This window comes from Taudactylus pleione, unplaced genomic scaffold (genome assembly GCF_031769625.1).
Source record: "Taudactylus pleione unplaced genomic scaffold, aTauple2 ptg000006l, whole genome shotgun sequence".
NCBI classification, from domain to species: domain Eukaryota; kingdom Metazoa; phylum Chordata; class Amphibia; order Anura; family Myobatrachidae; genus Taudactylus; species Taudactylus pleione.
Window position 1 is genome coordinate 11,854,656 of NW_028284409.1, and position 14,316 is coordinate 11,868,971.

Below are 14,316 nucleotides of genomic sequence, written 5' to 3' on the forward strand. Positions count from 1 at the left end.
ATAGCCGTGGGTAGACGCTGGTAGCTGGGTGGCTACGTGGAGCGGCCGGAAAACCGTGGGTAGACGCTGGTAGCTGGGTGGCTACGTGGAGCGGCTGGATAGCCATGGGTAGACGCTGGTAGCGTGGAAGCTACTTGGAGCGGCGTGGGAGCCGTAGGTGAGAGATGGTAGCGCGGAAGCTACTTGGTGCGGCCTGGGAGCCGTGTGGAGAAGCTGGCAGCGTGGAAACTACTTGGAGCGGCCTGGGAGCCGTAGGTGAGAAATGATAGTGTGGAAGCTACTTGGTGCGGCCTGGGAGCCGTGTGGAGAAGCTGGTAGCGTGGAAGCTAATTGGAGCGGTCTGGGAGCCGTAGGTGAGAGATGGTAGCATGGAAGCTACTTGGTGTGGCCTGGTAGCCGTGTGGAGAAGCTGGCAGCGTGGAAGCTACTTGGAGTGGCCTGGGAGCCATAGGTGAGAGATGGTAGCGTGGAAGCTACTTGGTGCGGCCTGGGAGCCGTGTGGAGAAGCTGGTACCATGGATAGCTGAACGCAGCAGGCTTACGAATAACACTGGTCTAGGAACCAGCAGGAGCCTGGGACATACTGGTACACAGAGGTACAGCTATATCACAAGTAGTACACCACAGGACGTAACAAGATGTTCAAGCACTGAGTGCTATTAGAGGAGGATCTATATACCTAGAGTCTGGCAGCGATTGGTGGATACAGACAGGTGGTCTGGCAGTGGCATTCAGAGTGGAGCAAGGCACAACATGCAGAGGGAGTAATCATCTCTGCAGCCCTTGAGAATCAGGACCACACCTGTGATTCCAATTAAGACTAGCAATGCTCACAGACAGGGCAGACTCCAGGTGATTAGTCGGTGTGAGGAGGAGAGTAGTCTGCACACCCCGGCTTGTCACAGCCAGCATGATTCAGCCAGAGCAGATCTCCCAGGGGAATTACAAACACAGATCCATGGAGCAGCTGGCAGAGGTAAGTCTCAAAAGGTAAAAACTAGCCAGGATTGTGACAGTACCCCCCTCTTCATGGGTGGACTCTGAACACCCAAACAAATACATAGGAGAACACGAAAAAGTTAGACACCCTGGAAACTGAAGAACTTTCTTCCAAACATGACATTACAGGAGCTTCAAACATAGGGACACCATCTCTCTTGAAACATCTCTTTAGACGTCTTCTAAATTCTTACATTTATTGGGATACCAGGAGTGAAAATTCTTCAAAGGGGATGATTCAAGACCTTCGTCGATTCTTCTTTCTGCTGCTAGAACGTTTTGTGCCAGCCAACGGACATGGAACCTCTGGTAACTCCGTGGAAATATATGACTGGGAAGGACAGGGTCAAATGACAGATGGTTTTCAGGGAATGGAGAATTATCATATGCAGGATCGAGTTCAGACTCCGAGTCAGTATCTAAAGGTAAAATGGAAGGTTTAGTAGGACTTGACCAATGATAGGACTCCTGGGAGGAACTAAGCGAAATATAACCATTTTTGATGGTTTTCTGGGAGGTACCGCAGTATGAAGAGGACAAGGAGGTGGACGCACATCTCATGTTCAGGGATGCCCATTCTATAGCACCACTCTCCTTGGATGCTTTGAATTCAGCACGTTGGCCCTTGAAAACTTGACCTTGTTCGATTTTCAGGGAAGTGGAGGTCTCAGCAGGGGATGATTCCTTAATAGAACCAACAGACTGCTTGGACTGATTTTCAGAACTGAGAATTTCACTAGAATTTCGTTTGACAGGTTTAGGAGCAAACTCTTTAATAACAGCTTCTCTGAAAGTTTTTATACTTACCGTAGAAGCTCAGGATCTTTTGACTCGATGAAAGGGTTGACCCAGTCCAATGCCTTACGTCTAAAGGAAGCAAAAAGGTATTTAGTAAAGTTGGTAGGAGTGATACCACAAGCTGGATCTGCTTCCATGATTGCAGCATAATGCTTCAGTAATGCAAAGTATTGCGATAAGTCCCCATCGAAGTATATGCATTCCGGAGTACCCAATTAAGTTTGTGTGTTCGAGGATTATGAAGTTGATAGCTGTTCGGTACTTGGACTAACTAAAGGAACTGGAAGGAGTCCTGAGGAGCCAGAGACAGCAGCTTCAACAATCGAGGCTGAGAACAGACTACAGGAACTGTCATCCTCTGGAACGATATTTTCAGGAGATGCTGAACAGGAGCCATGATCAGGATTAGTAGTACATGACACTTTTCCCTGGGAACTGGAACCTGGAACCCACTCCTGGGGCATGAGACTTGAGACCACCTCCTGGGGTGAGGCACTTGAATTCTCCTCCTGGGGAATAGCACTAGAAACCCCATCCTGGGGTATGAAACTTGAGACCCCCTCCTGGGGTGTGAGACTTGAGACCCCCTCCTGGGGTATGAGACTTGAGACCCCCTCCTGGGGTATGAGACTTGAAACCCCCTCCTGGGGTACGAGACTTGAAACCCCCTCCTGGGGTATGAAACTTGAAACCCCCTCCTGGGGTGCAATATTTGAGACCCCTTGCTGGGGTGTGATACTTGAGGACCCTTGCTGGAGTGTGAGACCTGAGACCCCCTCCTGGGGCGCGAGACCTGGGACCCCCTCCTGGGGTGCGAGACCTGAGACCCCCTCCTGGGGTGTGAGACTTGAGACCCCCTCCTGGGGCATAATTCTCATAACCCTCTCCTGGGGTGAGAGACTTAAGGTCCCCTCCTGGAGTACCGAACTTGACACTCCCGGTTGGAGTATGGGACCCAAAATCCCCTTCTGGGGAAGCTGACTCAACTTTTCCTTTTGGGGTATGGAACATGAACCCCCCTTTTGGGATGCGAGAACAGAAACTTCCTTCTGTGGTGAGTGACTCAGAACCCCTTCTTGGGTTACGAGACTTGAGGACCCTCCTGGGGTTGAGATTCTGGAGACCCCTCCTGGGGTTGCCAACTGGAGTCCCCTACCGGAACAGGCAGAATCCGGGCTGGGACCGGAACAGGCAGAATCCGGGACGGGACCAGAACATGCAGAATCTGGGCTGGGACCGGAACAGGCAGAATCCGGGCTGGGACCGGAACAGGCAGAATCCGGGATGGGACTGGAACAGGCAGAATCCGGGCTGGGACCGGAACAGGCTGAATCTGGGCTGGGACCGGAACAGGCAGAATCCAGGCTGGGACCGGAACAGGCACTGAGACATTGACACCTGGAACCACTGCTGGAATTGCAAAGGGAACAGTCTTTGATAAAGTGGTCAGAAGCTCCGCAATAGCGACAGAGATGTAAATCTTTACACCGCTGGCGTTCAACCACAGAGAGCTTGGAGTTCCGGTAACTTCGATGTCTCTCTTTACTTGGCATGGAAGAATCTTTGGTTCTCAGAGATTCCAAGACAGAGTTTTTAGTTGAGACAGAGGTAGCTCTAAGAAATTCAGGAATGATCTGAAAGATTTTGCTGAGTAGAGCCTGTAGCTGTTCCAGCAGTTGATGGAAGATAGCTAGGGGTTCAAGTAAGATTTGAGTATCATCTAGCCGGTTAGTCAGAATTTGCAGAAGCTGTAGTACTTGATGCTGTACCGCCTCCTGTGAATCCTAGCGAGTGATTAGCTTACGAAAAGCACTTGATCCAGGATTAGGTGCTTGATCCGCCACCTTCGTTAGGCTTGAACATACTGTCACAGTTGGTGCTAGTGAGTTACCTGTCTCAGGTGATGAACTGGAAACACTGCAGGCAGGCTGGACTGGAACCATGGATAACATGAATAGCTCTTTTAATATAAGAAGTGGGTAGCAGTGAGAACTGCCTTTGGTGATGAGTGACTGGAACTGGAAACTTGAAGCATTGGAGTGAGACCAGAAGGAACTTAGAGGGACCGGACTGGGACCGGCAGGTAGGCTGACTGAGCTGGTCGGGGTACCAGTAGATGAGCTTGCAGACAGATGGTAGCGTGGAAGCTACTTGTCGTGGCTTGGAAAGTCGTGGGTAGACGTTGGTAGCTGGGTGGCTACGTGGAGCGGCTGGATAGCTGTGGCTAGACGCTGGTAGCTGGGTGGCTACGAGGAGCAGCTGGTTAGCCGTGGGTAGACGCTGGTAGCTGGGTGGCTACACGGAGTGGCTGGATAGCCGTGGGTAGATGCTGGTAGCTGGGTGGCTGCGTGGAGCGGCTGGATAGCCGTGGGTAGACGCTGGTAGCTGGATGGCTACGTGGAGTGGCTGGATAGCTGTGGGTAGACGCTGGTAGCTGGGTGGTTACGTGGAGCGGCTGGATAGCCGTGTGGAGAAGCTGGCAGCGTGGAAGCTACTTGGAGCAGCCTGGGAGCCGTAGGTGAGAGATGGTAGCGTGGAAGTTACTTGGTGCGGCCTGGGAGCCGTGTGGAGAAGCTGGCAGCGTGGAAGCTACTTGGAGCGGCCTGGGAGCCGTAGGTGAGAGATGGTAGCGTGGAAGCTACTTGGTGTGGCCTGGGAGCCATGTGGAGAAGCTGGTAGCGTGGAAGTTACTTGGTGTGGCCTGGGAGCCATGTGGAGAAGCTGGCAGCGTGGAAGCTACTTGGAGCGGCCTGGGAGCCATAGGTGAGAGATGGTAGCATGGAAGCTACTTGGTGCGGCCTGGGAGCCGTGTGGAGAAGCTGGTAGTGTGGATAGCTGAACGCAGCAAGCTTACGAATAACACTGGTCTAGGAACCAGCAGGAGCCTGGGACATACTGGTACACAGAGGTACAGCTATATCACAAGTAGTACACCACAGGACGTAACAAGATGTTCAGGCACTGAGTGCTATTAGAGGAGGATCTATATACCTAGAGTCTGGCAGCAATTGGTGGATACAGACAGGTGGTCTGGCAGTGGCATTCATAGTGGAGCAAGGCACAACATGCAGAGGGAGTAATCATCTCTGCAGCTCTTGAGAATCAGGACCACACCTGTGATTCCAATTAAGACTAGCAATGCTCACAGAGAGGGCAGAGTCCAGGTGATTAATCGGTGTGAGGAGAGCAGTCTGCACACACGGGGTTGTCACAGCCAGCATGATTCAGCCAGAGCAGATCTCCCAGGGGAATTACAAACACAGATCCATGGAGCAGCTGGCAGAGGTAAGTCTCAAAAGGTAAAAACTAGCCAGGATTGTGACAGTAATACAGGAGTAGAGTAGGTATGGAGACAGAACAGCGTGAGTAGTACAGATGGGAGTACAGTAGGTGTGAGAACATAACTGTGAGTAGTACAGATGGGAGTAGAGTAGGTGTGAGAACATAACTGTGAGTAGTACAGATGGGAGTAGAGTAGGTGTGACAACATAACTGTGAGTAGTACAGGTGGGAGTACAGTAGGTGTGAGGACATACTGTACCAGTGTGAATAGTACAGGTGAGAGTACAGAGAGTAATACAGGGGTAGAGTAGGTATGGGACAGAACAGTGTGAGTAGTATAGGTGGGAGTAGAGTAGGTGTGAGTACATGACAGTGTGAGTAGTACAGATGGGAGTAGAGTAGGTGTTAAGACATAACCGTGTGAGTAGTACAGGTGGGAGTACAGAAAGTAATACAGGGGTAGAGTAGGTATGGGGACAGAACAGTGTGAGTAGTACAGATGGGAGTAGAGTAGGTGTGAGGACATAACTGTGAGTAGTACAGGTGGGAGTAGAGTAGGTGTGAGGACATAACTGTGAGTAGTACAGGTGGGAGTAGAGTAGGTGTGAAGACATAACAGTGTGAGTTGTACAGATGGGAGTAGAGTAGGTGTGAGGCCAAAACAGTGTGAGTAGTACTGGTGGGAGTAGAGTAGGTGCGAGGCCATAACAGTGTGAGTAGTACAGGTGGGAGTAGAGTAAATGTGAGAACATAACAGTGTGAGTAATAAAGGTGTGAGGACATAACAGTGTGAGTAGTACAGATGGGAGTAGAGTAGGTGTGAGGACATAACAGTGTGAGTAGTACAGGTAGGAGTAGAGTAGGTGTGTGGACATAACAGTGTGAGTAATAAAGGTGTGAGGACATAACTATGTAAGCAGTAGAGGTGGGAGTAGAGTAAATGTAAGAACATAACAGTGTGAGTAATAAAGGTGTGAGGACATAACAGTGTGAGTAATACAGGTGAGAGTGGAGTAGGTTTGAGGTTCTGGCACATTTTACACTTGATTTTCTGGCACAAAATCATCCTATATCAGTCCCTATATGCTTTCACACCAAATATCGGTGACTATAATTAGTTATTTTTATGTAGTCATTATTATATATCGATTTATAACAGATATGTGATACCCTACCAAAGGACTATATATTATTTGGTGGTTTTGTCATTTTATTGACACTTGTATTGAAGAGGGGCTTATATGTGCTGCACCATGTTCATACAGACATGTGTGTGATCTGAAATAGTGATGGACTGCCACATGATTTTTGAAATCTACTTTCCCCTTTATTATAGCTGTGGGGAAAACTGTTGTCAGCAGGGAGAAGGCTCTGGGACCCGCTTGTGCTACAGGCGGGTAGGATCGGGGCTTATATGGGCGGATTCCCAAAGTGCCTGCTGAGAGAACTGATCCGCTCTGCTGAGATGTTGCTGGCAGTGGCTGTGTGCCCAGTGTGAGTGAGGACAGCAGCTGTGTCAGTGGCCAAGTGGAACAGTGGTGTCCCATTCATGCCTTTCAATGGAAGGTGGGGCACAGCTTCCCAAGGAGGGTTGAGTCGTTGGTGGGACAGTGGTGACTGCCCTGTGCTGTCTGCTGGTGTTGAGGGAGGAGGATGGAGGAATCCTTGTCCGATGTCAGATGAGGGAGGCAATGGACCATGTCTGTGAGAGGAATCAGGAGGAGCCTGAGGCAGCAGTGAGGAGATCAGTGCCAGATAAAGCTCCACATGGGTCTGGAGCTGACTTATATGAAGGGCCTATTGTGTACTGCAGTGGGTGTAAACAGTGCCACGGATTTGGGATTGGTGATGTGGTCTGCACAGGGGACATATTAGTGTAATTATATATATATATATATATATACAGACATTAATGAATAAAGGCAGTAATAATGATATATATATATTACATAATAAATATAAAATAAATGTGAAAAATAAATGTGAATATAAGAATGTAAAAGATGAATACAGTCCGGAGCCTGTGCAGAGGTGGGCCAGTCCGTGACAAATGTTTCCTGGTGGCCTTTAGTCGACAGTTTCATGATGTGCACCTGCGCGACTTGAGCTACAGGGAGGGCTAGTGAAGCCTTCACCTAGCCATGTCTGAGTCATACACAGTGTGTGACAGTATGCCCGGCATTTGAACTGCGGGTGGGTGCGCTGGATGAGCAGCGGCAGCCACGGGGGTAAGGCAGAGGACGCCCGGGGTTTCAGTGGGTGGGGCATTGGTCAGGACATACTGATAGGCTGCTGTAGCAGGATTTTTTTTTCCTGTCTACTGCAGCACAGCAGGTGGTATGGGCCTATTTTGATGGAAGGGCTTGGAGCTGCAGCTCCATCCGCCCCATTCTTAATCCGGCCCTGAAGGAGATAGAGAGAATCCGTGGATGTAGCCACCCATTACTATTAACTGAAGGGAGCAGGAGCAGGCTTGAATGACAGACCACTGAGGGGAAGTGTCAGAGCTGTTTTAAGGGAGCTCTGGAGCCTGTAAGTGTTCCCAGTGCACTGCACCATTAACAACACAGTCAGGCAGCAACTGAGGCAAGTGAGATTAGAATTTAAGGTTTCCACACACTGCGAACATTTGCAACAAATGTTTAACCTTTACTTAGGGAGACAGACTGTGTTAAAATATAGGAGCAATCTAGTTCAGCAGATTCATCCAATATTGAACGCAGCAGAATGGGAAAGGAAACTCCAGTTATGGTGCAAACTCAAGCCGATTGTGTTATCCTACTACTTTGGGGCCCATTGGCTCCCAATATACAGCGACCTTCATAGGTCAGAGGGAAATACTTTAACAGATTGCAAAAACAAGATAAAATCAATGTTTCGCCTATACCCAATAATTGAACAGCAGCAGATCGAGATTTTGATAAGCCAACTCAAAGGATCAGCTCTCGGGGAAATTACTTTGTGGCCATTGGAGGAAAATCAGAAGGTAGACCAAGTTCTACAAAAACTAGCCACCACATTTGAGACGCGGACAGTCTCTGAATTACAAGTGAAGTTCTATGTCCGGCAACAGCAACAAGGGGAGATGCTTCATAATTATGCTCTGAGCCCGCAGGAGTCACTAAAGACTGGCTGACCAAAAAATAAGCAAACGGACGATGCCCTAATTTCCCAGCTGATCGAAGGGGCTAACAAAGAAGAAATAAGGGCCTAGCTGAGAATTGTCACAAATCGTGGTCTTAGCTGCCCATACAGGGTTAAACATTCATTCATTGCTGTGTCTAAAACCTCCAACAGACTATCCCAGTGATTACCACTCACCTGGCTGCTCACCTGGTCAGCTTGACCAATTACCTGTTACCACTCCCTATATATTTACAGACCTAGGAAAGACTCATTGCCTGAACAACTGTGTTCTTTCCTGAGGATAGTTCCAGACTCAGTGTCTTCTGTGTTTTCAGAGCTTTCTCCTGTGGATACTTTCCTTGCTGAAACTCAGCCATTACTCACTTGTACCATCGCTGTTTGCCTGTCAGCGCTGCAGCTTCCATGCCGCATACAGATAACCACCGGAACTGTTTACCATCGCCGCTGTATACCATCTCAGTGCCGCGGCTTCCATGCTGCACACAGACCGCTTGCTGTTGTCTGCATTTCATCTACCGCTATGTACCATCTATTGGCTCCCATGCTGTATACAGTCCATTTCCAACCCCAGTCAGCGTTGGGGTTCCAGGTCGAGAGAGCATGATCAGGTCAGAGAGTTTTAGCATTGAGGTATTCAGTACTGTGTGTGCCTAAAGTGTCTCTCTATCCTGAGTTCCCCTGCCAGATTATGGTCTAGGCCTTGTGTCAGAGCTATACTAGGGATATATCTTCATTAGTTCTTCCCTGGTAGTATAAGACTCTGATTCCTGGCTTGGTTCCCAGGTCCAGGCTGTCAGTACTATATGGTTTTGAGTTCAGGGTCTTCTTGTCAGTGGCGTAGTTCTCTGGTCTGATTGGTCCTTGGACCATTAGGTGAGAGGGTGCCCAGTGGCTTGGGTTCCTGTTCCAATTCTAGTATCCTTGCATTGCTCCGGTCAGTGATTCATAGTGTCTCTAGTCTGCCAGTACCTGTATAACCTATGAGTCATGGTATCTTGAAGCCTCCCTGTTTCCTGCACTCCTGAACTACTTATTCTTGGATTTTAAAGAAGCAGCCATCAAGGTTGTAGGATCAAATGCTGGTCAAGAAGTTGTCTTTCCGGAAATGCCAGGATACCAGGAAACATCATATTCCTCTGGGAACAAATATAATAACAATGGAAGAGAGCCGAAAACAAAGGAACTGGCGGGATAAAGTGTTCAAGTTCCAACCAGGGAACCCATGCAAGCCTTGAAAGGTCAATTGGAATAGTTGGCAGTTGGCATGATGTAGATGCGCAAAGAGATGTGCCAATTATCTCGACAAAAGTCAACTAGTTCATCGAAGTTGAGATGGAGAACTGACCGGAGACACACCCCTAATGAATGGTGCCAACCTTTTCAGGGGAATGAGAGGAGAGCAACCGATAGCTCTGATTCACTAGGACAACCCATCTGTGGAATATGTACCCAGTGTGACATCATTGAAAGGTATTGCATCCAGAGAAAGCCTTTAAACACAGAAGTCCTACCCACAGGAGGGACAGACTGAATAGGTCCACTAATGGAAGAAGGGCAACCCAGAGATGTGAGTCCAGGCTAAATTTTTCAGAACCAAATAAAAATTGTGAGCACACCACCTGCAGGCGTTGTTACATCAGCAGTCGCAAGAAGAGTTTCAGGCAAAGTCGTATGGTTCCACGTGCGATGCGGCTATGGGTTCATAAAACACGATGACACCAAAAATTATATTTCTGTCCACTATACGACCATTCAATAAAACAACCAAAGAAAGTACCTCCGCAGTTTGGGAGATAGAAAAATAGTCCAGTTTGATGTGGTGAATGGGGAGAAAGGTCTACAAGCAGCTAATGTAACTGGTCCTGGTGGTGTCCCAGTTCAAGGCAGCCAATATGCTGCAGATTGTATGTACTATTGGTGCCATTCATGTCACAGAGGTTCTCCACATAATTACTAGCAAAATGACCAATACCACAAATATGGTGAGGAGCCCGAAAAAGCAGAAAGTCTGACACAAAGTACAAATCAACAACAGCCTTATCAGATGAGTTGCTACCCACCATACTATTTACAGAGATCATATGTTTGCAGACAATATCAGAGAGTGAACTATCAGAAAGAACAGACGAATAAGTTGTGTAACGGAGTGAGACAGTGCAGCAGAGCCTGCATGACGTAGACAGGCCACAACTTCCTCCAGAGCCAGTACCTGAGAGTAAGCTTATAGTGGGGGATATGGATTCCAATATAGCCTACCTCAATCGTGCAAGTTCAGATGCCACTTTCTCGGAAGAGACACTGAAGACAACTGGCTCACATGGCTTCGGCAGAATGACTGGGACCTCCTAAACCCAATTGCCCAGATTCAGTTATATCGAAGTCCAAATCTAACATTCCTGCAGAATCCCCTACTGTAGCTAAAGAGGCAGTGACAAATCTTTTTTCCAGAGTGGCATCACCCAGACTGTGAGTACACAATGGTAGACTCTACAAAGAGAGAGCCTCAATTTTGCAACAGGCATGTCAAAAGTCAAGAAAGAGACACAAAGGGAACTTTACCCATTAGATATAGACAAAAGTGCAGGGTAGGACTGGCCCACAGGGGTAGAGGGGAAACCCACTGCCTGAAGGCCCACATCTCTCCACTAGGGATCAGGTTCTAGACTGTGCACTTACACTATAGTCCTGTACAGTATAATTTATTTTCTACAATGCATTGCTGTTATTAATCTGGGACATTATCATGCATTCACTAGCAGTGTTTACTATATATATATATATATATATATATATATATATATATATATATATATAATTATATATATATATATTGTGACACAGTCAGATTAGGAGGTCCCTCTCCTGGGTAGGGGACTCCTTCCTTACACACACAGCTGCCGGGAAACAGTACGCCAGACTGGATTCGAGTACAAGCTGGTCAGCGCCAGTCTTTATTGTGCAAAACAGAAACAACAAAAGAAACCATAAACATAAATCCTAGCCCTGGCCGGGCTCTAACTTTACAGGTGGTTCCCTCACTACCAGAACCTGGCAGGGCCTAATGCCCTCACCAGCAACAAAGGCACAGCACAACACTCACAGATAGGTTTTTCCAGTGTCTCTGAGCAAACTCCCTGTCTGCTCTCCCAGGTGAGACACTCAGCCCTAAACACACTAGGCTTATATTGGCCACTCTCAGGTGGAAACCCTAACAAGCCTATTACCAGGCTGCAAGGCCCAAAACCTGGAGTGGCCGTGGGTGGAGCCCTCCCTCTCCTCTCACCCACAACCCCCAGGTCCCAAACCGGCTTTTCAAAAAGCCGAGACTCAAGCCTGCAACACTGCAGACTTTCTCCTGGGGGTTTAAAATACAAAAGACAGGAATCTGGGACAAATGTACCTGCCACAGACCACTTTACCAGTGATCCTATCACATATCCCCCCCCTTTGTTTCGACCTGTGGGGCGGAACAACTGAAGCCCCCAAACAATGAACACGTGACAACGCGTCAGCATTAGCCAGCTGGCTTCCTGGCCTGTGTTCCACTGAAAATTTAAAAGTTTGTAACGCCAAGAACCATCTTGTAATTCTCGCATTACTGTCCTTATTTTCGGACATCCACTTCAGAGGGGCATGGTCAGTGATCAATTTAAACTTTCTTCCGACCAAGTAGTACCTGAGAGCCTCTAACGCCCACTTTATGGCCAACGCCTCTTTCTCCACTGTGGCATAGTTTCTCTCATGTACATTCAACTTTCTGCTTAGATAGAAAATAGGGTGTTCCTCACCCTCCTTGTTCTGGGACAGGACTGCTCCTATACCTACTTCTGATGCATCAGTTTGTACTATGAATTCCCTGTCAAAATTAGGAGTCATCAGGACTGGTTGGGAACACAATGCTACTTTCAACTCCTGAAAAGCTTTTTCTGCCTCAGGACTCCATTCTACCATGACTTTTTGTTTGCCTTTGGTCAGATCAGTCAGTGGGACTGCCATGGTGGCAAAGTTGGGTATAAACCTCCTGTAATACCCCGTAATTCCCAAGAAGGCGCTCACCTGCTTCTTATTCAGAGGCCGTGGCCAGTTTTGTATGGCATCAACCTTATTGAGCTGAGGCTTTATCAGGCCTCTGCCAATGGTGTATCCCAGATAGTTTACTTCCTCCATGCCTAGACAACACTTTTTTGGGTTGGCTGTCAAACCCGCCTTATAGATGGAGTCCAACACTGCTTGTACCCTGGGTAAGTGAGACTGCCAATCAGGACTATGAATGACCACGTCATCCAGATAAGCAGCCGCATACCGTCTATGGGGCCTTAGAATCCTGTCCATCATTCTTTGGAAGGTAGCAGGTGCCCCATGTAGCCCGAAGGGCAACATCTTGTACTGAAACAAGCCCTCTGGCGCTGAAAAAGCTGTCTTTTGTTTGGTGCTCTCGGTTAACGGTACTTGCCAATACCCTTTGGTTAGGTCAAGAGTGGTTAAATACCTTGCCGTCCCTAGTCTCTCAATCAGCTCATCCACTCTTGGCATCAGGTAGGCATCGAATTTTGAAACACTGTTCAACTTTCGGAAGTCATTGCAGAAACGCACACTCCCATCGGGTTTTGGAATCAACACAATGGGACTTGACCATTCACTATGTGATTCTTCAATAACCCCTAACTCTAGCATATTTTTAATTTCTTTCAACACTGATTCTCTTTGTGCTTCTGGTAGCCTATAGGGCTTTAGATTAACTTTAACCCCTGGGTCAGTGATGATGTCATGTTTAATGACCGAGGTTTTGCCAGGTACGTCAGAGAATGGCACCCTATTTCTAATCAGAAACTCCTTGACCTCTTGTTGTTGAATTGCCGACAGGGTTTTTGCCACTGTCACTTCGGGAACTAAGGGCCCTGGATTTACTGGAGGGGCTCAGTCGGCCGACAGTACCGTTCTATCTTTCCAGGGCTTTAACAGATTTATATGGTATATCTGTTCCGGCTTTCTTTTCCCCGGCTGGTAAACTTTGTAATTGACCTTCCCCACTCTTTGTAAGATTTCAAAGGGCCCTTGCCATTTAGCCAAAAGTTTATTTTCCACAGTGGGAACCAATACTAACACTCTGTCCCCAGGAGCAAAGCTGCGTAACCGAGCATTGCGGTTGTATACCCTCTGCTGTGCCTGTTGAGCCTGTTCCATGTGCTCTCTCACTATCGGCACTACCGCAGCAATTCTCTCCTGCATTTGAGAAACATACTCAATCACCGTTTTGTAAGGACTAGACTGCCCCTCCCATGTCTCTTTGGCAATGTCTAGTAACCCCCTTGGGTGTCTCCCATACAACAAGTCGAAGGGTGAAAACCCGGTGGAGGACTGGGGAACTTCTCTTATGGCCAACAATAAATACGGCAATAAGTAATCCCAATCCCTACCATCCTTGTCAACCACTTTCCTAAGCATGTGTTTTAACGTCTTGTTAAACCTCTCGACCAGCCCATCGGTTTGGGGGTGATAAACCGAAGTTCTTAACTGTTCAATTTTGAACAGGCGACATAACACTTTCATGACTTTTGACATAAACGGTGTACCCTGGTCAGCTAGTATCTCCTTAGGTATACCCAGCCTGCTAAAGACATGAACTAGCTCTCTGGCAATGGTCTTGGTTGACGTATTGCGCAACGGGATCACTTCCGGGTACCTGGTAGCGTAATCCATTATGACCAGAATATACTGGTGTCCCCTGGCAGACTTCATTAAGGGTCCAACCAAATCCATCGCTATTCTTTCAAACGGCACCTCTATAATAGGCAATGGAACTAGTGGACCCTTAAAATGTGGCCTGGGAGCATGATACTGACACTCAGGGCAGGGTGCGCAAAAGTCAGACACCTCTTTATGAAGCCCGGGCCAGAAAAACCTCTGCATTATTCGCTCAGTGGTTTTCTCTACCCCTAGGTGGCCTGCCGTTATATGACCATGGGCCAGATCCAACACTGTTCTTCTGTAGGCTTTGGGAACTATTAGTTGTTCCACAATATCTTCCCCCTTCTTAGTCACCTGATATAACAAATCCTGATACATTGCCATGTGGGGATAGGACAAAGG